Here is a 26,530-nt window from a genome sequence, read left to right on the forward strand (position 1 = left end):
CATAGCATTACACCCTTTTTTTTGCAAAAGGAATCCATCATGTTCGAGTGTCTGTGCCATTCAAACTTCATCATCAGCCAGCAATTTTTTAATATGTCAGCCCATTCTGCATATGTAAAATGTAAATAATCTCAATATGACCGCATCTATATGTAGCGGCCTAGGTAAACCTATGGTTTTGGTGACGATCTCCATTCTATGAGCTTTTTTCTCTCACGGATTCATCTGTGTCTCTAGACACAAATGATCGGCAGTGTTTTTCCCTCCATCCTCACCTCAAAGCTAAGGTGGATTTTGTCGTCAAGATCTTAGACAAGTCCTATTGTTTTAGATCAAGTCTTTGTAAAAGTGACTTGGGAATAATTTTAGCTAATTGGCTAAATTATTTTATTACAAGTCACTTGGTCTACTAGATTATATTTTTTGTGTCGCGGAAATGGGTAAATGTTGAGGATCTATAAAGAACGGGTGTTCCCCCTTCATGTATTAAATTGTAATATCTTGATGTAAAAAATATTTAGTGCATGGTTCCTCATAATTAGACACCATGGCTAAGTATTAGAGGGTTGGAAAGATTATTAATCCCCTCATCAGTCGATTAATTAAATTTTCTAGCAAAATTAAATTAAAATCCTAAGCCAGAAATTTAATTAATTTTGTGTTCCAGGTAAAATTAAATTCTCCAATGGTGAAATTTGTGGGTTTTAAAGAAGTTAATTTTTGGAGGTCCCAGGCCAAGGGAATATTGAAGAAATCAAGAAATTTTGGACTTTTGGGCCTTGGTGGTTAAGTCAAAGTTAAATTTTAGAGGAAATTAACTCAAAATAATTTTGAGTTAATTAAAAATCAATTAAATGAAAAATTCGATTTTTCCTCAAAAAATAAATAATTTCAACAATAATGATTGAAGATTAATTAAACCTTTATGAACGATCGAGATTAATTTGACAAGTATCAAGCCAACTAGCCGTTGGATATTTTATCTATAAATTAGAGGTCGGTGTCAATCTATTTTTTTCATCCGATCTTTGAATCGTGTACTAAGCTCTTAAGCTCTCTTGCATATTTTCGGGAATAAATGCAAAAGTCTTCGGGGTTTCAACTTGCGGTGGTGTTCCTCTTCATGAATCCATGGTAACATTGTTTTAATTTCTGCTTAATATTATGTGAAAACTATCAATCAATAGCTCTCTCAGAACATTCTAAATACAGGCATCTTATTCAATTTGTTAGATCTAGTGTAATGTTTTTAATTTTGATTGAATTAGCACGTATCTCTATTTCTTCATAATTTTATTGTTATTCTATTTATTTACTTGGTTTGATGGTTGATCTAGTGTCTGCAGAAAATCTCTCAGGTTTTCATTGAGCGTTTGGAGATAGTCCTCAATTGAACTTGCGAACTCTCAACACATATTTTTTTAAGAGCCTACCTCATATAAGCTTCACGATTTATCTAACGATTAATTTTTTCCTGCAGGGTGTTTTTGGGCTAGTACCTCTCTAAAAAACCAAAAAAAAATGTGGAAAAATTGATAGATCTGGCTAGTAAAAGTCTGAGATCTTCAGATCTGGAAGCAGAGTTGGATCCGTACTCCTCAGATATGACAGATCTATAACTCTTATGCATAGATCTGTAAATGTTTTGTATAGATCTTAAGTTTTTCTAACTTGGGTTTCTGGGGTTTTGTTTATTTTTGTATATATAGGGACCTGGGTATTTTTTTTTTTGCAGGTGTGGATATAAAGGAAAAATCAAATTTAGAGCCCAATCTAGACCCTAGAGGGAAAGATCTGGCCTCAGCAAAAAATTAGTAGGGAAGATTATTCAAAAAATTAATAATAAAAGATATTTAAAGGGTGTCAAATTTAGATATGAGAATTTCATAAGTTTTCCTGAGAGGAAATTTGAAGCAGGAATATATCGGTTTAATATATAAATTTCTGGGGTTTATTTTGAGGCTCTTGGGCTACCATTTGTTGCCTTTAAGCCCTCAAAAATCGCTCCTCTTTTCTATTGTGTTTTTTCTTCTCTCTTTGCAAAAATTCCACTTTCCTTCTCTGCTCCCTCAAATCACAGTTCTTTTTCCTTCTGCCCTCATTTTTCTACTTATTTTCTCTGCATTTCCCCTCTTGTTCGCATCCCTGCCAATTGCCCAAGCTCCCTCATCCTCGTTGCTCCTACTTAGCTCCTCTATGCGTCTTCATTTCTTATCCGCAGCATTTCGTCCCTTTCTTCCTCATCTTCTTCAACCTAATCCTTCTGCTCTCCGCATTTCCTTCCCTCATCTCTCTTCGGTTCCTTCTCTACCTACGTCTCCTTTTCTTTTCCGCAACCCCTTCCCTTCCCTTCTCTTGTTTCTTCATTTCCTTGTTGTCTGCATCTTCTCCCTTCTACAGCCCTAGCTCAATCCTCCTCCTTACCCATCGCTGCTCTCTCTTCTGCATCCTAGCTCCTCCCTCGTTCGTTACGTCTCTTTCCTTTCTGTTGCCTGCAAACCTTCGACCTCCTTCCGTTGCTTCCTCAACATGTATTCCTAATCCTAGCACCTTTTCCTTTAGGTTTCCATCTCTCGACTTTGCCTTAATCAAACTTTTATGATTTCTATTTTCATTCTTATTTTTTTAGGTGTGGCTTTGATGTATAAAAGGAATTAAATCCAAATAAAATTTTCAAGGCTCTAACATTTCGAATTAAATTTTTTATGTGGCCTTTGGCCCATTAAAAATTTAATTAACTAAGCTTTTTAATTCTCATATTTGCCACATTAAAATTTTAATTGAACTTGCCAAAGGAATAATATAATTTATTTTTTTATCTAAAGTTCCTTTTTGGGGTTTTTTGTGTTAAGGGTTTGGGACTTGAATTTTTTAAAGGGGAAATTTTTTGTGGGGTTAAGAAATTTTTTCTATAGTCAAGGTACATTTAAATTTTTTAAATTATCTCTAAAGTTTGACTATAGGAAAACAATAATTTTTTCTGGATTGGAGCACTTCAAAAAATTATTTTAAATTCGGAATTGTTTGAAGTGTTTAGCATTTGAATTTCATGGTTCTCCATGGTAATTAATTTTCAAAATTTAAGTGCTCAAGTCTTTTGCATGCTAAGTTTTATAATCATTGACATTGGGTTTTGAATATTTTTTTGCTTGACATCTATTGAGATTGCTCGTCATTTAATTAACTCTAAGTGTGGTTTTAATTACTTGAATTATTGGATATTTATTGCATATTAAAATTTTGAGGATTTTTCAAGTAATGATTAAGTACTCTTTCATGGAATTGTAGTAAATTACATGTCTTTTGTTTCCTAAGCTAAGTATTTTTTGAGCATCTATATAATTGGCATTTATCTTGATGATGATATTGAAGAATTGTGAAAAAACAATTGTTCTCTTTGAGCTATAATTGCATTGGAAAGAATTTAAGCTTGTGATTTAATTGGGCATTACACTGTGATATCATTACTGAAAAGTTTATCTCTTAGTCTTTGTCTAGTGAAGTGAATATTTATTTGGGCGATTAAGGGCTTTGATATATAACTCAGAAATAAATCGTGACATAAGCGCTTTCAATCCTTGATCTAGCTTCATCTCTTTCCATCTTCTAATCGTCTCGTGCATTTGCATATTAGGTTAGCCTTGCATAATTAAAATTTACTTCCAAGCATAAGTTTGGTCGATAGAAAGATAGGTACCCATCCATCTTTGCTTGAGAAGCCTGGTTTTAATAGTACTTAAAACAGTGACCTTGCAGTCATCAAAGCCACAGCTCTCTACAGCGCCGGAGGCACCGGGTATGTTAGATTTTCAGGAGAGGTATCGTTAATCACACCTTAGTGTGCTTCACCTTATCCTCTCTTTGCCACTTATTACGGAATCAAGCTCAATATAGAAAGGATCGAAGGGTTAAAACTTAGATAGGAATTTAACTAAAATTAACCAAGATTCCTGCATCTCACATTAGTTTTAGGATTTGCATTTCATATAAGATAGCATTCATCCAAGCAGCAGTTACTCATCAATTATTTGGTCCTAAATTTCTTAGCAAGATAGTTAACTCCATAAGGCACTAGTGTCAATCATCTAAATCTAATTGAATCTTATAAGTCTTGCTAAATCTAAAACAAGTACTTGGTCACTTGACTGTGTCTCCCAAACTGGTTGGTTCCCAACTAGTTCTCCTTCATTCCATTTCCGTAGGGTCTACCCCCCTTAGCTTGATGTTGGGAGACAACTTAAACGAAGAGATTGGGGATCAGGGTGACAACCCTCAATCTCAGTTGTTGTCGCGGTGCCTAGACATTCTGTGCGACAACACATCCCATAGTAGCAGCCAACGAAACAAGCGATCTTATTGTTGTATAGCTAGCTGTGGGAGCAAAGGTTTCCTCGTAATCAATCCCTTCTTTCTGTGAGAAGCCTCTTGCTACAAACCTTGCTTTGTATTTATCAATGCTCCCATCTGCAGCATGCTTTTTCTTGTAAATCCATTTTAATGTGACTATAGATTTGTCACTTGGCCTAAGGACAATTTCCCAAACATCGGTCTTCATGATAGACCAGTATTCTTCCTGCATTGCATTCCTCCATTCTTGATATTAAGTTGCATCTTCATAGGAGGAAGGTTCTGCTTCAATGAGCTTTGTCATATATGCAACATACCCATAATACCTTTTTGGGTGTTTACTTTCTCTGAAGGTCCCCTTTGTTGTGTGTCTTGCTTCTTGTAATGTAGCTCTCAACCAAGCAGGCCTCTTTCAATTTATTGACTTGTTGCACAGGCTCAGTAGGACCTTCAACATCTTCCTGAGTAGATGTCCAATCTTGACCATCATTGTCCCTTGAGATATCCTCAAAGATAGGTATCTCTTCTTCATCATTCAACTGGAACATCCTTTGATTTCTTGTAAGTTATACTTTCACCAAAGATGACATCCTTGCTTACTTCAAATTGACGATCCTCCTTAACATAGATTTTGTACACCTTAGATGAAGCACTATACCCAACAAAGATGCCCTTTAGACTGGTAGGATCCAGCTTTTTTCTTTTGTCCTTGTGTATATGTATATACGCAGGACACCTAAATATATGAAGACGATCCACACTTGGCTTCTTCCCTATAAATGCTTCTTTTGGAGTCATGTTGTTGAGAATCTTCTGAGGACTTTGGTTCTGCAAGTAAACAGTTGTCACACACGTCTCTCCCCATAGGAATTGAGGCAAATCTTGATCATGTAGCATGGCCCTGACACATTCTTCAATAGTTTTGTCCTTCCTTTTAACCACGCCATTATGTTTTGGATTATAAGAAACAATCAGCTCCCCCTTAATCCCCGCTTCCTTGCAAAATGCTATCAATTCTTTGGAGGTGTATTCTCCACCATTGTCGGACCTTACAGTCTTGATCTTTCTCTCGGTCAAATTCTTTACTTCATTCTTGAATTCTTGAAACTTCTCGAATACCTCATCTTTGTTCTTGAGGAGATATAACCAATTTTTCCTTGAGAAATTATCAATAAGGTTACGTAATATTGATGCCCACCAAGAGATTTTATGGCCATAGGTCTACATACATCTGAATGTATGAGACCTAAAACTTCCTTAGATATGGTATCACTTCTTGCAAATGGTTTCTTTACATTTTTGCCTAGAGCACACCCCTTACAGGTCCCTTCATGTTCTTCCTTCAATTTGGGGATGCCATTGACCATTTGACTTAGAGATGGAAAAATCTTATAATGAAGGTGTTTGTACCTTCTATGCCATCGTTCGGAAGGACACATCCAAGTGGACTAGTACTTGAGATAGAGGTGCAAAATGTTTATATAATGTCCCTTCACGAATCCCAATCACCCTAGCATTGTCAATACTAGAGCCCTTACCCCAAACCAAAACCTTGCCATCAACAAAAGCAATTCTATCAACCTTATCCTCTAGACAAGAAATAGAAAGTAAACTTTTCTTCAAACCTGGAACATATAGAATGTTGTTGAGTTGAATACTTCCACCAGACTCGAGCTCCAACGAAGTAGATCCAATTCCTTTCATTGGATAGCTCTTCTTGTCTCCAAGTTCGATTGAGTGAGAGGAGTTTCCTTTTGACAAAGTCTGAAGTTGACTGCATTCTCCCGTCATATATCTGGAGGCACCACTATCAATAACCCATACATTCTCGTTCTTGAAAGTGTCGAATAAAGCGAAGAACAAACTTTCATCTATTACTTTCTTTGCCAGCTTGGAGATGATCTTCAATATGTAACCCTTGATGGATGTAGCGAGATTCCCAAGAACCTTGAAACCCTTCTTCAAAACCCTTGTCATAGTGCCAACTAGGATGTGATCTTCAGTCTCCTTCTTGCACCTAAGCTTTGATACCATGTTGGAAAATTAGGATACTTAGAGATTATATTGATTTTCCTTAACTTGATAATTACTTGTGATATATGTTAGTTGTTTATTACTTTATTGTTCTTGTTCATCAAACAATTACTAAAAAAAATGAAGATCACAAAAAGACAAAGTACACAAGATATAGGCTCCAAGCCAAGGCGAAACCCCTCCAAGGGGAAAGCCCAGAAAGAATGCTTCTCTTCTTATAGAATCTTCTTACAGTGAGACTTCCAAGACCCAAACACCAAACCCCAACATCCTCCCAAGCACCAAGTCCGCCCCCCAGCAAAGTCTTCTTCAAGGCAGCTTCCAAACTTCAACCTACTGCAACTTCGTCGTAGATTTTCGGCCCTACAACTGCACCTCAGAATTTCGGCCTCTTACAACTGGCAGTGACAAAGCCTAACTTCGCACGTGTGGATAGAGAGAGATGATCCCAAGACACTTTGACTTCTTTTCTTCGTCCTTTCTAGCTCTTTTTCTCCTTCCCTAATGTAGATCGAACTTGTGTTGGATGAGTGTGCCAAATGAGGTCACGCTCCCTGTATTTATAGCCTTTCTTGAGGATAGAATTGTTGGAAAATGTAACTAGGTTCGGTCTTCATTTAATGTATTTGAGTCATCTTGTAAGTTGTAATGTACTTGTCAGAATAAAGGAAAGAATTATTATTATTATTATTATTATTGTGACTTATTAAAGCATGGGTTTCATGCTTGGGTCACCTTGTTTTAGGTCAAAGTCCCCATTAAGGACTTCTAGGATTTATTATTCTAAGTCAATAGAGTCATTGTACTTTTAAAGAGACCCTTCTTGGGCTTTTGAATCATGTAAAAAGGTTAAGTATTGAGTCAAATATGATTTATGTATCATCCAGACCATGTCGGCCTAAGGACCCTACTTCGACCCACAAGAAGCCTATAAATACAAGCTAGTCGAAGTCATTTGGATCATCACATCTCAAGCTAGTTCGATATCTCAAGAGTAGCTGGAGAAGTGCGAAGTCTGTTGTCGGGAAGCCGAAGGAAGTGCGAGTTTGGGGAAGTCTAAGGAGAAGAATAAAATCAAAGTTTTGGTGCCTCTCTCTCTCTGTTTCGTGCCCTAGATTGAGAAATTGAAGTCTTCCAAGTTTCGTTGTTGTCGAAAGCTACTTGTTGCCTGAAGCTGCTGCCTAGTAGAAGTTGCTGGAAGGGGTCGAAGATCTGGCAGGTTGACTTGGTGTGGAGGGAAGGTCTGGTCTTTGTCTAGGGTGAAGAGTCTCAAAGAATACTATTAAAAGGAAGAATTATCTTGACTGGGTTTTCCCCTCGAAGGGGGTTTTACCCTAGCATGTGCCTACATCTGGTGTCTATTGTTTTATGTGCTACTGCTTTGGTAATTGCTTGATGAACTAAAAGAAAGAAGATATAAAGAATCGTAATAAAAAGAAACATCACAAGTAATTATCAAGAATAAGAAAATCTTTCTACCTTTCTGATTTTCTAACATGCTATCGGAGCTTTGGTGAAGAAAGAAGAAAAAGGCAGTGTCAAGCACTTGATCAAGGAACCATTCAAAAGGATTATCTCAATGAAGGAATCTACTATATTCAAGGAAGATGTCTAACACAATCAAGGGAGAGAATAAACTTGAAGGAGCCTCAAACTACAGGTCCTGGAAGAAGAGGATTGACCTCATCCTTGAAATGAACAAGGTACTAGACTTGGTCAAAGGAAAAGTAAAGAAGCCTACCAAGGATTCCAGTGATGCTGACAAAGTGATATTCAAGGAACTAGAATTGGTGGCCATGACTCTGATGGTAGAAGGAATAAAGGAAAACCTTGTCCCATTCATAGCTAACATCGATCATGCTCAGGAAATTTATGAAGCCTTGTCAAAGTTATTTACTATTAAGAACATTGGTCAAGTAGCAAGTTTGAAGAATGAGCTAAGGACTACAAAGATGATTCAGGAAGACACAGTGGCATCCTTCTTTGTGAAGATAGCAAGAATCAGGGATGATCTTTTGGCCATTGATGAAATTGTTCCAGACAAAGAACTCGTGATCACTACCCTATTAGGATTGCCACCTACTTGGGGTGCATTTGCTGCAGGACTTAACAGTTGGAAGGTAGCTCCCACCTTTGAAGAACTATGGACTGCCTGCAATCAGGAAGAATTAAGGATCTCATTAGTTGCCAATCTTGAAGGAGTATCAAATGCCTACATTGCTCAACATAAAGGAAAGAAATCGAAAGGACCAAGAAAGAAAGTTGACATGTCTAAGGTCAAATGCTATCAATGTCATAAGAAAGGTCAGTATAGGAGTGATTGTCCCGAAAATCCAAGAAACAAGAAGAGAGAAAGAGATCAAGCCAACTTTGTTGAAGAAGGAGACCCAAAGAAAGTTAAGCCCGAAGAATCTGACATTAGGGACTTACACTACTAAGTCCTTTGCTTATAGCTTTAGATATCTAGTTTTATATGTTTTAGAATTTATAGGTATTTAACATATTTTGGAAAAGACATTTTTATTGCTTTTATAAGTTTGTAGGTATCCCTCAAGCTCTGGAGGGATCCCCCAACAACTCCCAAAGATAAGTATCTCATTTCCTTTCAGTTTTTGGTTTCATGTACTCATCTTGTTTTGATTATATTAAATACTAATCACCATTCTCCCTCTATTGTCTTGATTAGGAAAACATCTACAAGAAATATGAAGGAGGACCTCTCAAGACAAGGTTTGTCAAGGAACAGAGGTATGCTTTAAATACAAATATTTCTTTATATTGAAAGGATTATTCATTTGACAATCTATTACTAACATTGTTATGTCTAGCTATATTGAATCATAGTGATTCTTGATCTACCCACCCCACTCATATTCTTAACTGATTGTGTAGAACCTTAGACAAGTTCTGGAAAACCCTAACCTAAGGGTATGCTAATGTGAATGTTTGAAACGCTAAAATTGCTTAGGGATATTGTGAAATACTATTTCAAGTTTTATTGATGATGTCATGCTTGGAATTTTGGCAGGATTAGGAAAACCTATCTTAGGGTTGAATGATAAAGTCTAAAATCCCGAACCTTAAAAGCTTTGGTTTGCTTCCAAGTGGTACGAACCAAACAAGAGAAGAGAGAGATGATGTGATGTGTGATGATTTCTAAATGAGAGAAGGGTCACTCTTATTTATACAATTCGTTGAGGGTGAGGAGACCCATCCATTGGGCTTCATGAGCCTACATTTGACTGAGGCCAACCTTGACAATTTGTCCATAAGAAGAATAAATTCATAATTCCATTTCTGCTTGTCAGAATGAGATGATCTTTATATCAAAATTGTACCTCTCCGAAAGAGGAATCCAATGCAATAATCATCTCCATCATATGAGTTGTCCTAAGGTGGAAGTTGGCCCTAGTTTCCAATTTTAACACTCCCTCTCAACTAGGGAGAATTCCACCTGTCAATCCATCATCATGCCACCCTGTCATCCTGAACTATCATGCCATCACTGTCCTGTACTACTCTGCTCTGTTGAACCATGAAGTAACAATGAAGAAGTGATCGAGAGTGTATCATACCACTCTCCACTGACTAAAATCAGTCCTTGATCCCAGATCAAGTTGTTGAACACCATGCATCCTAGTCATAGGGAGTACGACAATACACAATGCGTCCATCGATAGTGTTATGGTCCCTAACCAACTTTTCCCAACTCATTGGCCAGATTAGAGGTACTCCCCATGAGTCCCGGACTCTATGGGTAGGATGTGTGTTGGGGCATCAACAGGAGAAGGTGAACCACTCGTCCTGCTCATATGCCATAGGAGAAGGTGAACCACTCATCCTATGCATATGTCAATCGTAGGGGAAGGTGAACCACTCACCCTACATGCATGTGTCCGGGTAGGGGAAGGTGAATCACTCACCCTATGGTCGCTCATAGCTAGCTCCAAGAAGTACCCCATGCCCCCAGGAGCTCCCGGAGCTCTGTGTCCAAGTCATACGGGACCCTCATAAGTGGGTTGTTCCACGACTCTAAGTCTCTCTCAGAATGTTAAGAATTTGACCTTCGCGGGAGGCTTCGTGAGAATGTCTGCAACCTGCTCATCTGTCCTGATGCGTTGGAGCCTAACTGCTCCCCATTGTACCATATCCGGGATAAAGTGGTACCTGATATCAATGTGCTTGGAGCGGTCGTGGAACACGAGATTCTATGATAGACGAATCCCACTTTGGTTGTCGCAGAAGATCACGATGGTATCTAGCACGTGCTCAAATAGCTCACTGAAGAGCTTCCTCAACCAAACTACTTCACAACAGGCCATACTTGCAGCAATGTATTCAGCCTTGGCGGTGCTTAGTGCAACCAATTTTTGCTTCCTGCTCATCCAAGATATAGAGGCAGATCCCAAGGAGAAGCAGCACCCAGACATTCTCTTACGATCCACCACACTACTAGCCCAGTTAGCATCTGTATATCCATGTAGCCTCAAATTCCCGACAGTGTATCTCAGTCCATAGTGGATTGTGCCCCGAAGATATCTCAAAAGATTCTTGGCAGCAATCCAATGAATGTGATGAGGCTCGACCATATATTGACTCAACGTGTTCACAACGAAGCATATGTCAGGACGGGAGTTGACCAAGAACATCAGTGCCCCCACAAGTTGACGATACTCGGTAGGGTTCGCCAATTCAGGCCCAACAGCACTTCCACATAACTTCTTGAAGTTGAGTTCCATCGGAGTAGTCACGAACTTGCAATCCACCATCCCACATCTCTCAAGTAGTTTCACAATATATTTTCCTTAAGAAAGGAAAATCTCACCTGGATTTTGCCAGATGTCCAACCATAGGAAATAATGCATCAATCCTAGGTCCTTCATCTTGAACTCGGAAGCCAACTCCCTCTTGCATTGATGAATGAGAGGGTCATCACCTGTAAGAAAGAGATCATCCACATAGAGGACCAGAATGAGAGGTCTGTCATTTTCAATCTTGAAGTATAGGTTCGGGTCAGCATCGCTTCTTGTGAATCCCAGCTTCATAAGATAGCTATCTATCTTCTCATACCAAGCCCTAGGGGCTTGCTTCAACCCATAGAGGGCTTTCTTCAACCTGCATACATGTGTCTCACGATCTTGAACCTCGAACCCCTCAGGTTGTTCCACATACACTTCCTCCTTAAGCGAACCATGCAAGAAGGCAATTTTGACATCCATCTGGTGAAGGTTCCATCCTTGCGAGGCAGCAAGGGCTATGATTGAATGGATGGTGGTATATCGGGCAACTAGTGCAAATATCTCATCGTAGTCTACTCCTTCCTTTTGAGAGAAGCCTCGAGCTACAAATCTGGCCTTGAATTTCTCAGCACTCCCATCAGCTCCATGTTTGATCTTGTAGAGCCATTTCGAAGTGACCACAGACTTATCCTTGGGTCTAGGAACCACATCCCAAACATCATTCTTCATGATCGACTCATACTCCTCGTTCATCGCATCCTTCCAAACCTATTGCCTCACAAATTCTTCGAATGTACAAGGCTCAGATTGTACAACGGTACTCATGACAACTAAGTACCCTTAGTACCTATTCGGCTTCTTGTCACGAAATGTCCCCCTTGGTGCAATGTATTTCTCGGCATCTTCAAGAGTATCTTTGAGCCATAAAGGCCTTTTCCTTGAAGTAGAGGGCTCACTAGGAGGTGGATCAATAAGATCCATTAGACCTTCAACATCGGGCATCAATTCATCGGATGGAGGTTCATCATGCTTTTCTGCATCAGCATCATCATTGTCCTTCCTAGGAATAGGAAGATCTTGAATCTTTCTAAGAGCAAAATCTTCATCGAAAGTGACATCATGACTTAATTCCACTTCCCTTTGACCAGGCACATAGATTCTATATGCCTTCAAAGTTTCACTGTAGCCCACAAATGTTCCTTTCTTCCCAGATGCATCTAGTTTGTTTCTTTTCTCTTTTGGTACATGAAAGTATACGAGACAACCAAAAATTCTAAAATGAGAAACATCAGGTTTCTTACTGGTGAATACTTCTTCGAGTGTCTTGAAGTCCAAAGCTTGATGTGGGCATCAGTTTTGGACATACACAGCGGTGTTGGCAGCTTCTCCCCATAAGAACTTCGAAAGACCTTGATCATGAAGCATAGCCCGGGTGGCTTCTATGATAGTACAATTCTTCCTTTCGGCAACACCATTTTGTTCAGGAGTATATGTGGTTGTAGTCTCCCTCTTAATGTTAGCTTCTCTACAATAGTCTTTGAATTCATTTGACTCATATTCGGTCCCATTATCGGTCCTCAGTATTTTGATCTTTCTCCTTGTTTGATTCTCGACCAAGGCTTTAAAAGAGCGAAACCATTTGAACACTTCGTCTTTCTTCTTTAAAAAATAGATCCATGTTTTGCGAGAGATGTCATCCACAAAAATTGCATAGTACAAATATTGACCCAAAGATGTCACAAGCAACACACCTGATAGATTAGAATGGACCAATTGAAGAATATCAGTAGTTTGAGTCTCACTTGAGGGGAATGGTTCCCTTGTATGTTTTCCAGCTTCACATCCCTGACAAACACCTTCATGATTCAAGTTCAATTTGGGCATCCCTGTGACCATCTCCCTTACATCGGGTAAGGCTTTGAAATGAAGATGAGCAAATCTTCGGTGCCATAATTCAGATTGAAGAGAAGTGTCACAAATCATTGCTCCCAACGGACTTCCTCTAACCTGATAGAGACCTTCAACCCTGAATCCAAGAGTGAATGCATCTCTTGGGTTCCTTTGCCAAACACAAACCGTCCCATCAATGAACGTCACCTCGAAACCTTTATCTTCCATTGCAAAAAAAGAGACTAGGTACTTTTTCAGATCAGGTACATACAACACTTCTTGTAAATGAAAGGTTTGACCTTGATTTAAGTGAAGAGTAACGGTCTCAATTTCTTTCACGGGATAAGTGGCATTATCCCCAAGTATAATTTCCATATTTGTCTTCTTTTCAACGAAGTTAGAGAGAGCTTCTTTGTACCAAGTGAAGTGCCTTGAGGCACCACTATCAATCAACCAATGGTCCAATGTATCCGGAGGAGAGGCGGTGGATAGGGAAAAAATAAGATAACATTCTTTTTGCTTTACAACATTAACTTCATCATACTTGGAGTTTCTCGACTTATTGGGAGGACAACCACCTCCATTTCGAGTAGCGGGAGGATTCCTCTTTCCTTTGTTATTGAACCTGTTGTTCCTTTGATTGCCATTTGAAGTTGTTGTTATTGTTGTCATCATCTCTTGGAGTATCCTTCTTGTGGGGACACTCTCTAGCGAAGTGGCCAAACCTGTTACAATTGAAGCATCTTCCTTTTCTTCCTTCTTTGAATGCCGGCTTGAACCCTTGTCCTTGATTCCTTGGACTAGCATTGTTCCTTCTTTTAGAATGAGCGGAGAAGGCGGTAGGATTGTTTCCATTTGAGGGCTTGTCTCTTTCCATCATCCTTATTTCTTCTTGAGTGTATCTGGCCAATAGTTCATCAAATCCCGGAATCCCGTCATTGTCGCGAATGGTAGTGTTGAACACATCCCAATCTCTTGTAAGACGTCCAAGAGCAATAAGAGTGAGCTCTCGGTCACCAATGACCTCTCGAATAGATAGAAGATCATTCTTGATCTCGGTAATCCTCATGAAGTAGGATTGGATGGATTCTCCTCTATCCATCTTGATGTCTTTCAACTTGTTCTTGAGAAAGAGAACTTGATTTGCATTATTAACTTTGACTATCCCAACCAACTTTTCATACATTTCCTTAGATGTTTCCCAATCAGAAATATATGCAACCAAAGGCTTAAGAATAACCAATAATCTTCTTAGCTTTAACCTCACCTTTCTTGTACTTGGTTTGTGCAGCAACATATCCATTTGAAGGAAGCTCTGCTATTCTTCCTTTGACATAATTCATGGCATCATTCTCTTCTAATGTCAAATCCAAAGTCATCTTCCCTGCATGATAGTTGGATTCATCCTTAAGCTTGTCCTCAGATTTGAAAAAAGATGTAGTCGTCATGGGACTATAATCCGGATTTAAGCAGGAACGCAATAGATTACAGAGATAACCATAAATACAGAGATGCGATAACCATAAATACAGAGATGCAGCGGAAATAATACTTCATTTCATTACTGTAAAATACTGAAATATGCTTACAAACAGAAATGTAAAGAAGCCAGCTAGGGCGATGGTAGCTTATCTCTGAGAAGAGATGTGACGACTACATGCCTCTGAACTGTTCCGAACTGTATTACAATGAGGCTCGAAGGCCTATTTATTGTTGAGAAACAATGGAAAACCCTTCACATCCCGAAACCTAACCCTAGAAGATGAAACACCAAATTGTGGGCCCCGTTTGGGTAAATTGGTACATCAATTTCCCGGGGTCGTAACTTTGGCATACGATCTCCGTTTGACGTGTACGATAGCTCGTTAGAAAGATCTATCCGAGTACTACCACTTTGGGAGGACCCATGTTGCCCCAGAATCCCAAAAAAACGTCGTTTAGGGCCTCAAAACGGCTCCGGAAGTTCAGGAGCTGAAAAACTGCTAAAAATAGTAAACTGTGCTACAATTTAGGAAACTAAAAAAGCTGAAAGAGACAGTTGTGGGGGTCCAAATGGGATAGGTGGGTGGCCACCAACATCCACCTGGATCATTCCTCCCCCCTTAGGAAGCAATAGTCCCCATTGCGTTGAGTTCCTCCATCTGCTGAACTTGTCCTGCAATCTCTGATGTGTCCAGTGATGGTGGGAAGCATGGTCGACGATGGTCGACATTGAACATTTGGTGCAGGCGAAGGAATGGATTAATGATGTGCTCCAAAGCATTGTTCCCCATAGCCTTGGTACTGCTGTAAGGACCATGTTGGAGTGATCTGAGCTTCTGATGGGTTCTGGTAAGGCGTTCTTTCTGCATATGCAACCAGACTTTGTTGCCCACCTGAAACTTGTGTGGTACCCATGTGGGTGAGGAGAAGTTGTTCCTGTGTTTTGTCATGACCGTATCCCTTTGTTGCTGCTGCTGCGTAGAGGAACCCTTTGCAGGGGTCATGGATGTAGCAACAATCTTCCCCTTACTTTGGGGGTGGACCAGACAGATGAATTTCCTGGTCTGTGATATGAGCTTGCTGCCTTTCTTGGTAGTGATCAAAGATGTGGCGGTAGGTGGGGCTACCTCTGGTATCCTGTATAATGAATTATTCAAAGAAATAATGACAGCACGAGGCCTGGACTCATACACAGCATGTCGCCTCCATAAGTATGGCTGGCCTAATAATACATCACAAACATCCAGAGGTGTAACATCACATAATACCTCATCGGTGAAGGGCTTGATGCTGTAGGGAAGGCGGCACTGCTGGCGAACTTTCAGATCTCGTCCTTCATGAAGCCACCCGATACTGTACGGCTGTGGGTGTGGTGTAGTCGGTAGGCCCAACCGCTTCACAACCTCTGCTGAAACCAGGTTCTTTTGGCTACCACTGTCGACAATGAATCGCAGCGGTGAACCCTTCACCCACATCTGTGAGTGGAAAAGACGCTCCCCCTCCTCTGGATCTTCGGGCTCATTTTTCTTGATCTTGGCAGTGGCAACAGTGGCGCTAGGATCCGCATCAATGATCTGCTTCCCTTTTCCATTCCCCTTGTCGGGTTCTGGCTCAGGGTCAGAACATGCATCTGATTCGGAAGCCTTCAATTCGGCCACCAGCGACTGCTTGGTCCGACACTCACTTGTGTTATGACTGGGACTCTTGTGGAACTCACACCACTTTCCTATGTCCTTCTTCGGCTTCGCGGTGTTGTTCTTTTCTTGCGGCTTTGACGGGTTGTCTTGGGTCACCCCGCCTTGGCTTTGTCCTTTGGGCTTCGGATTTGCAGATCCAAAGTCTCGCTTCTTCTGTTTGAACTTTTGCTCGATTTTGACAGCGTATCGGTATGCTGTGCCGAGTGAGGGGATGTTCAAAAACACCATCTCTTCCTGGATGTATCTGTGCAGGCAGCCACGGTATTTGAGTACCAGATGCAGCTCAGAATCTTTGATACCCAACTGTGTGCGAAGGGTATGAAAAATGTTTGTGAACTCCGGCACATCTTGGTCTCGTCCCTGCCGCAGTGTGGTCCATTTGATGTATTTGTCCTCATAGCTTCCGACAGGGTAGTACTGCTCCTTGATGGCATCCCGGAAGTCATTCCAAGTGGGTGCGGCTGAAAATAGTGAGCCTGTACTTTCATCCTTCTACTCGCAGTAGGTTTCCCACCAGTCCTTGACGTGGGGAGCTGCTTTGAGAAGAGCGAAAACAATCTTTTCCCGACTTGAAAATTCATGAACAGAAAAATACCCATCTAGCAGATTTAACCATTTATCTACGACATCTGCGTCTATTTGACCCTCGAATATGGGGATTTCAAAATTAACTTGTACCTTAAAGGGTGTGGCGTTTCCAGAGTAGCTGCTGGAAGCCGATGCGTCGCCTCTGGGTAGCCGCTGAAGGATCTGCGCAAAGCTATCCATCATCGCGTTCCTTTGCCGCTCGAGCGCTTCTTCGAGCAAGATTTTGATAGGATCTCCTGCCCCCTCGTCTTTCTTCTCATCCGCCATGGGAGGCCGTCGGGATTTGCGAGGCTGGTCTTGAAAAGGTTCGACCAGTTCAAGCCCTAACTCCTTATATCCCGACCTCGTTGGGGACATGCAAAGAAAAACAGAGAAAAAACAGACCGCTCTGATACCACTGATCCGGATTTAAGCAGGAACGCAATAGATTACAGAGATAACCATAAATACAGAGATGCGATAACCATAAATACAGAGATGCAGCGGAAATAATACTTCATTTCATTACTGTAAAATACTGAAATATGCTTACAAACAGAAATGTAAAGAAGCCAGCTAGGGCGATGGTAGCTTATCTCTGAGAAGAGATGTGACGACTACATGCCTCTGAACTGTTCCGAACTGTATTACAATGAGGCTCGAAGGCCTATTTATTGTTGAGAAACAATGGAAAACCCTTCACATCCCGAAACCTAACCCTAGAAGATGAAACACCAAATTGTGGGCCCCGTTTGGGTAAATTGGTACATCAATTTCCCGGGGTCGTAACTTTGGCATACGATCTCCATTTGACGTGTACGATAGCTCGTTAGAAAGATCTATCCGAGTACTACCACTTTGGGAGGCAACATGGGTCCATGGACCCATGTTGCCCCAGAATCCCAAAAAAACGTCGTTTAGGGCCTCAAAACGGCTCCGGAAGTTCAGGACCCGAAAAACTGCTAAAAATAGTAAACTGTGCTACAATTTAGGAAACTAAAAAAGCTGAAAGAGACAGTTGTGGGGGTCCAAATGGGATAGGTGGGTGGCCACCAACATCCACCTGGATCAGACTAGTTCCAAGTCCTTGTCCAACAGATTCCTTAGTGATTGCTTTGCTTCACTCTTGAGTCTTGCTTGGACTTAGTCTTCCCCTGAGCTCTGATACCATGTTAATTTTTTATAACAATGGTATGTTCTATGCTTAAGACAATTTACTTCAATGTTCCTTTAGCAGCCCAATGACAATTTCCAATTATATCCAGTAGCAATCACATTAACTTATAAACATTGACAGTAAATGCAGATAGAACATAAAATCATATACAAAAGACAAGCCAAGACAAGAGGACACAAGATGTGGCAGATGCCAGGGACAAACCCCAATGTGGGGAAACCCTTTGATCAAATCTTCTTATTATTCTTCAATAGTTCAGCAGAGAGAGAGAGTACAAATATCATAAGTACAAGCCCAAAACAGATCTGCCAAATCAGCAGTCAATGAAGCCCTAACCAGAAAGTCAATGGTGGTCAAAATAGCAGCAACACATCCTTAATGCAGTTCAGTCAACAACAATCCAATTCGGCTTTCCAGGAGAGTCAAATTCAGCCCAAAACAATTCGGTCAAACCCAGTCAAAGGAGAAAGAAACACTGTTGTAATTTTCTGCGGTCAAATCTGAAGCCAACCTGAAGCTAACGCTGGTCCAACTGTCCCAAACTCCTCGATTTCTGTGCCAATAATTGCGGCCTAGCGAAATCGGAATTCTAGCCCAAAAATAGAAGTCAAAGATAGTCAAATCTCCCTTGGTCAACGTGGGTCAATGTTGTACTGAAGCTCTGAAATTTCAGCCTGTTTTGACCCAGAAAAACTCGGCCTCCTACCACGCGTGCGAAAACGGGAGAGGTTGCTTCCAAGTGGTACGAACCAAACAAAAGAAGAAAGAGATGATGTGATTTCCAAATGAGAGAAGGGTCGCTCTTATTTATACAATTCATTGAGGGTGAGGAGACCCATCCATTGGGCTTCATGAGCCTACATTTGACTGAGATCGACCTTGATAATTTGTCCATAAGAAGAATAAATTCATAATTTCATTTCTGCTTGTCAAAATGAGATGATTTTTATATCAAAATTGTACCTCTCCAAAAGAGGAATCCATTGCAATAATCATCTCCATCATATGAGTTGTCCTAAGGTGGAAGTTGGCTCTAGTTGCCAATTTTAACACTAACTAATTCCTTGGAATGTTTTTTCCAATGAAATTTTTTTTGGCGAAAGGCACTAAAGGATGTTTCCCCACATTCATGAATGTCATTCTTAGCAAACCCATTACCATAGGTTAGTGCACCTTAAACCAAGCACCTGCCAACACAAAACTAACCAAATTCCCAAAACCATTGGTGACAACCAGTTAAGCTAACCCTTGGACTGAGCCCTATACATTAGTATTTTTTAAATCTTTAAATTTGTTTTGGAATTTTAAATATTTCAAAAAAAAATTTATATATATATATATATTCCATAGGAAAATTGAGGGGATCTTCCCACCCTTGCAAATGCCCAGTCCTATACCCTGTTCCAAAAACCTGTGCAACATAGATATTTTCCCACCAAAGTTATATATGGAGAGCATGTTACAACTCTGTGACATTCCTGAAAAATAATTGACCGTCTGAAGCACAAAAGTGAAAGCACTCCATCAACACATTGCAAACAAATTTCATGCACTAAATGTGAGAAAAATAATTGAATTCGAGCTGTTTGCAAACAAATTTCATGCACTAAATGTGAGAAAAATAATTGAATTCGAGCTGTTTCAATCATATTTTTGCAAGAAGCATATCTTCGGTAGCTATATTTCACATGTGGTGTATCGGCTTTCAGGCTAACCTTGGTAAATATTTGTTTAAGTATTGAACTACTTAACCAATGAGATTCTTTCAAATGGGTAACATGTGGTCCTCCAATCTCATTTTAGCAGAGTAAACAAAAAGTAGGGGTGGCATTGCCCAAAGTAAAATAGAACTTTGTGACCGACTGTTATTTCACAAAAAATCATATTTGGTCAGGTATGGCAAGCCAAAGTTTCTACTTTACAAATAACCCAATTAAATATGGATTCAATTTCCAATCTAGGGACCAATGTTGTTTATGAATACCACGGCTATGATTTCCTGAACCATGGATTTGATTTGATTTAAAATTTCTCCTCTGCGGATTGTATTTGAAAGAAAAATAATGTCACTCTGTCTAAGCAATTACATTTGTTTTCCGTAACAATGGGTGAACTCAATTGGAATTCTTGTTATTTACAATCTTTGTAAGTGTGCATATAGCAATTCAGATAGAGAGGAAGAGCATACCTCAGCATGAGGTTCTCCAGCCTTGGGGTGGAATCCTTGGCCGACAATGTGTCCATCCTTGACAATCACACACCCCACCATGGGATTGGGAGAGGTACAACCCAATGCCTTTTTGGCCAGACTAATGCACATCCTCACGTAGTGGGCATCCTCTGGCATAGCTCCTTCTGATTGAGAAGTAATTCCATGGCATCTAGGTGAATAATGCATATGTCTTCTAGACCTTCTTGTCATAATCCTGGAATGATTAGAGAAACCTGACTGCCAAGATTTGATGCAGATGAAAGACCCCGGCACAGCCCTGGATTTAGACCATCCTCTTCCTAATTCAAAATATAGGATTCTTCCTGGGTTTTCATTAGGCCTTGGGATAAAATTGACCACTGGCGTGACAATATTAAGCTCCATTGGTTCTGTATGATCTAATCACAATGCGAATGGCGTCGTTCGTGAAAACCGCTAGGTAATCCAAAGTATGTATTTGACCCAGACTCGCATGCTTCTCTCAGATATTTATGTGGCCCGTCGTATTCCGTCCTCTGTGATTCAAAATAAGAAAGTTACGGCAGATATCAGGGTTGGTGTTGATTTCAGGATGAATGTGGGTTCATTATCCTCCTATTGCTGTTTGATATTTGGTTGTTTCAAGAAGGATTTCCTAGCCTCTTATCCAAGATGGCCTCATCCGCGATCTAGACGAGGAAGGTGCCAACGAGAGCCCTGTTTTGTCGTATTGGCAGTAAACCCTTTTTGCGTGTTTCCGATGGAGCATTACCGATGCTGTTGCATCATCCATAAATTAGTGCTGGTCAATAGAGGGCTTCAGCATTTTGACAGGAAAATAGAGGAGACCCTCAGCACTCATCAATCAAGAGACAACAATTAGAAGAAGATTGGAATGAAAATTGGATAGGAACACATGGACAAATATATGAACATGATAAATGTCAAGGCCTTCATGCAGTCTACTTGACAGAAGCAGTATGAAATGGAGCTAACCCTTCAATGCCTTGGCTCTAAAGTAGATAACATAATTGATTTTCTAAGTCTAAATGACGTCGATGACGTACAGTCAGCTGCGGGAACGATGAGACAAGCAACCAGGTAGATGATGAAGGTCAAGGTAATGGAAGCAAATGAAGCAATGATCACTCCTCCATGGGAGAAAATGAAGGTAGAAGCTGGAAATGTTGAAATCATTGCCAACAGCAAGAAGCTGGAAGAAGTTGTGCCGGACTAACATTTTAATTTTTTACTTTAGTAGTCTAAGCAATGTCGTTTTATATTGCAAAAGCCTAACATTTATCATATAATAGAAGTATGTAACGCAATATCCCAGCCATTTCTGTATTAGTAGTCATATAGTAGGAAGGAAGGGAAAAATGAACTTTGTCACCACTTTTGACAAATGGCCTTGACCAAAAGTGTATAAATTTCGTATTACATAGTTGTATGTTCCTGTGTATAAATTTTGTAATACATAGTTGTATGGTACAGCTGAAGCCTTTTTTTCTAATACAAATATACCATTTTTTAATTTTTTTTAAATGTTAAATAAATTAGCATTATTTATATTAATGTCAATAATTTTCAAACAATCACTTAGATTGCCATAAAATATTTTCCACACAAGAAACACTCAAGGTCCTATAAATTTATACTCAAGATTCCCAATGAACTTGTATCTAAGATTCTCATTTCCAATAAACCTAGGACAAGAATGAAACATCTCAAACTTGTATAAGGGTTGAGAATGGTCCTGATGTTCCTCAGTAGTGTTGGATCTGTTTCAGTGACATCCTTAAGACTTTCCCACCTACTGAGTGTTTGGATGCCCCTCAACAAGGAATAAGAAAAATGGGCATTCTTGTCCTGTTGAGAAGCATATAGAAACTTCGCATCAAGCCACAAGACACCAAGGCATTCCCACGCGGCTTGGGCCCCATTGCAAGAGTTCAGAAGATCTTGTAAATGGCATGTTTTAACACTTTATCATCCAACTGTGGGCCCAAAAGGAACCAACATGACAAATAAAACTAAAAACCTAGAAACCTAAAATGAAAAGCAAAAACAAAAATAAAAAACCCTAAGGTTTTGCTTAAAACCATTGATCAAAAAAAGCCCTAAGGTTTTGCTTAAAACCTTTGATCGACTAATTAGCTCCCTGGAATGCACTATGTATAAATAAATTCGCTGACTAATTCCTTGGAATATAGTGCATATATATATCCCCTCCAATTGTTTTTTCGAATAAATTTTTTTGGTGAGAGGCACTAAAGGATGTTTCCCCACATTCATGAATGTCATTCTTAGTAAACCCATTACCATAGGTTAGTGCACCTTAAACCAGGCATCTGCCAACACAAACTAAGCAAATTCCCAAAAGCATTGGTGACAACTAGTTAAGCTAACCCTTGGACTGAGCCCAATACATTAGTATTTTTTAAATCTTTAAATTTGTTTTAGAATTTTAAATATTTCAAATATATATATATATATATCTTCCACAAGAAATTTATGCCCAGTCCTATACCCCGTTCCAAAAACTTGTGCAACATAGATATTTTCCCACCAAAGCTATATATGGAGAGCATGTTGCAACTCTCTGACATTCCTGAAAAATAATTGGCTGTCTCAAGCCAATTTGTTAACACTCATGAAGACATTCAAAAGTGAAAGCACTCCATCTACACATTGCAAACAAATTTCATGCACTAAATGTTAGAAAAATAATTGAATATGAGTTGTTTCAATCATATTTTTGCAAGAAGCACATCTTCGGCAGCTATATTTCACATGCAATGTATCATCTTTCAAGCTAACCTTGGTAAATATTTGATTAAGTATTGCAACTACTTAACAAATGAGATTCTTTCACATGGGTAACATGTGGTCCTCCAATCTCATTTTAGAAGAGTAAGCAAAAAGTAGGGGCAACATTGCCCAAAGTAAAATAGAACCTTGTGAACGACTGTTATTTCACAAAAAATCATATTTGGTCAAGTATGGCAAGCCAAAGTTTCTACTTTACAAATAACCCAATTAAATAAAGATTCAATTTCTAATCTAGGGACCAATGTTGTTTATGAATACCACGACTATGATTTCCTTAACCATGGATTTGATTTAAGATTTTTACTTTGCGGATTGCATTAGAAAGTAAAATAATTTGTCACTTTGTATGAGCAATTACATTTGTTTTCGGTAACAATGGGTGAACTCAATTGGAATTCTTGCTATTTACAATCTTTATAAGTGTGCATATAGGAGTTCAGATAGAGAGGAAGAGCATACCTCAGCATGAAGTTCTCTAGCCTTGGGGTGGAATCCTTGGCCAACAATGTGTCCATCCTTGACAATCACACACCCCACCATGGGATTGGAAGAGGTACAACACAACGCCTTTTTGGCCAGACTAATGCACATTCTCACGTAGTGGGCATCCTCAGGCATGGCTCCTCCTGATTGAGAAGTAATTCCATGGCATCTAGGTGAATAATGCATATCTCTTCTAGACCTTCTAGTCATAATCCTAGAATGATTAGAGAAACCTCACTGCCAATATTTTCTAAACTTTTCAATGCAGATGAAAGACCCCGCCATAGCCCTGAATTTAGACCATCCTCTTCCTAATTCAGAGTATACTACTCTTCTTAGGTTTGCATTAGGCCTTGGGATAACATTGATCATTGACATGACAATATTAAGCTCCATTGGTTTTGTATGATCTAATCACAATGTGAATGGCGTCATTCGTGAAAACTACTTGGTATTCGAAAGTATTTATTTGGTCTGGACTTGCATGTTTCTCTCAGATCTTTATGTGGTCCATCGTATTCCCTCCTATGTGATTCAAAATAATATAGTTACGGAAAATATCAGAGTTTGTGTTGATTTTAGAAGTTGAAATTCGGCATGTATTTGCGAGAAAGATGAACAGTTTGACGTGCCTTAAATGCATGTTTTATACTTAAATTTGACTTTTCACTAGCCACCATCTAAAAATTTGGTTTTTCACTAGCCACCATCTAAATTTGGCTTTTCACTAGCCACCATCACCATAAGAATTTGAAAAACATTTTATTATGGAATGTGATGAGTTGAGAAAGTTATAGGAATAGGTTAGTATCGGTTTTTTTGTATTATCTTTTCAGTTTTTTTGTATTATCTTTTCAGGTAGAAGACTAACCAGGAACTTAGAAGGTTAGAACAGCTCATCATCAATTTGAATAAGAAAATCAGTTTGCATAATAATAATAAAATTGTAAAAAAAAAAAAACAAAATTGATGGTCCTATAGAACTAATAGTCCTATAGTTAATCTGGTAAACATTAAAATATCATTTCATTTTATTTCATTTGATATTCAACATATTAAAACACAGCATTAAAATATCATTTCATTTCATATTCGACATATTGAATGGGATATTTAGCTAACAAGGCAAGGCAGTTGATCGAGCGACCAAAGGATATTCTTTTTCCAAACTCGCCATGCGTCGCACATTGATAACCCGTGTCCTATTAGGGGCCATCTAACCCCCTCAAGTCTTTTCACTTGAGTTTTTCCATTTATATGCACTAAAATGATAGCTCTTTCACATTTCTTAGTGTGATTAATTGGGCCGAGAGTTCCATATGTTGTAATGTTATGTTCTACCTATTCTGTAAACATTGTAAATATTTTGAATTCATTAAATTATATAAAAATAGCAATTACAAAATTAAATTAAAATTAAAAATTGAAATAAATAAAACAATAAAATTAATAATTAAAAAAAAATAGGGAAAATAGTCAAATTACCTAGTGATTTTGGGCTCCAAATTTTACCACTAATATTCTTATGTAACAAGAAATAATATATATATCTACCTTAAGAAATTTGATCATTTTCAACAAAGCTTGGTAAATCGGAGGTGATGATAGATTAGGCTGGTTTGAAATGCAACCAATTTGTTTGTTAGTTCAATTTTTCTTTTTATATTTGTTAAGATGCTATTGCTCACATATTTCTTGATATAATTAATTTGGAATGCAAAATAATTGAATTCATGAGTTTTACTTATTATATCCATTAAGATGCTATCTCTCACATATTTCTTGGTATAATTTGGAAAGTAGAATAGTTGAATTCATTATTTTTTACTTGATTTGCATTGTTTAAACTTGTTTTACTAGCTAAACGAGGATTGGGCTAAGTCTCTTATAAGCGTCTGAATGGAGTTTTACTCCCCGCTTATCAATACTGCAGTAGCCAATTTCCAGAAAAGTTAATCCTACCCAATGTCCTGTGAGAATCGCCCTAGGGTATAGGAGCCACAAGCCTCCCTGCCCAAATGGTCAAATCTATCTGTGAAACCCTCAACTGCTTATAAGGACGCTTTTATGGACTGGCTAAGAATCAGGGAAACTCTGTTCGAATGCTTATAAGGACTGGCTAAGAATCTAGACGAGGAGCTGAGCATGGTGGTACCATTCATTTATCAGCTTCAATTTTCAGGTGGTCCCAAATTTTTTCATAGTGACGACAAGTGACCAGGATCTGTGTATGGTAGAAACCAGAGCTCAAGCTATGGCCAATGAGAAGATGGAGACCATTGAAAAAAAGTTGTCAGAGTTAACGATGCAGATCTAGACATTACAAGACACTGTCACAAAGGGCAAGTCGGCGTTACAATCAGAGGCATATGCTTTTAATGAAGACCATGAAGGAGAATCTAGCCATCATCTTCACTTCCATGGAAATCACCAACATTCCCACCCTCGACCTCCCAAGCTGGACATGTACAAATTTGATGGTTCTAATCTGTCAATATGGGTAGCACAAATGGAACAATATTTCACTCTGAATCACATTGTAGATGATGAAACTAAACTACGTGTGGGAGGCCTTTACTTGGACCAAGAAAGATGGAAATGGTGGCAGTGGCATTATAAATGCTATCCAAGGGCAGTTACTTGGCAGGTGTTCACAAAAGCCATTTGTGACCGCTTTGACCGTGAATCTAATTTTTTGGGTCGTCTTACTAAGCTCAAACAGACAGGCACAGTAAACGACTATATTACAGCCTTTGAGAAATTGGCCTTCCGCACAGCAGGTCTGGGAGATGAATTCTACTTGGAATGTTTTATAAGTGGTCTCAAAGACGCCATCCAAGCCCACGTCCAGATGCACCACCCAGCCACATGGATGGAAGCTTGCACAAAGGCTATCGAAGTGGAACATGCTTTAGTGGCCCAGTCGCCTCGTCCAAATTTCATAGCCAAAGGACACCCCACCCACGCTCAGGGCGCTACCCAAACACTTAAGGTTCAAAAGGTTTCCCCCGTAGAAATGGTTGAAAGAAGAAAGCAAGGATTGTGTTACTACTGTGATGAAAAATAATCCCTGGGGCATAAATGCAAGGAA

At 39.3% G+C, this 26,530-nt stretch overlaps 1 pseudogene across 1 annotated transcript in view; it reads right to left on the reverse strand.

The window, feature by feature from the left end:
- LOC149203915 (uncharacterized) overlaps positions 1 to 21,413 on the reverse strand; it is a 33,220-nt pseudogene extending 11,807 nt beyond the window's left edge. Inside the window, exon 1 of the transcript XR_016253708.1 lies at positions 20,122 to 21,413. The product of XR_016253708.1 is annotated as an uncharacterized LOC149203915 (transcript). The remainder of the gene's footprint in view (positions 1 to 20,121) is intronic.
- Positions 21,414 to 26,530: the final 5,117 nt, after the last annotated feature.

This window comes from Pinus tabuliformis, chromosome 2_1 (assembly GCF_031772625.1).
Source record: "Pinus tabuliformis cultivar Carrire ecotype Pingquan chromosome 2_1, CPIR1, whole genome shotgun sequence".
Classification (NCBI taxonomy): Eukaryota; Viridiplantae; Streptophyta; class Pinopsida; order Pinales; family Pinaceae; genus Pinus; species Pinus tabuliformis.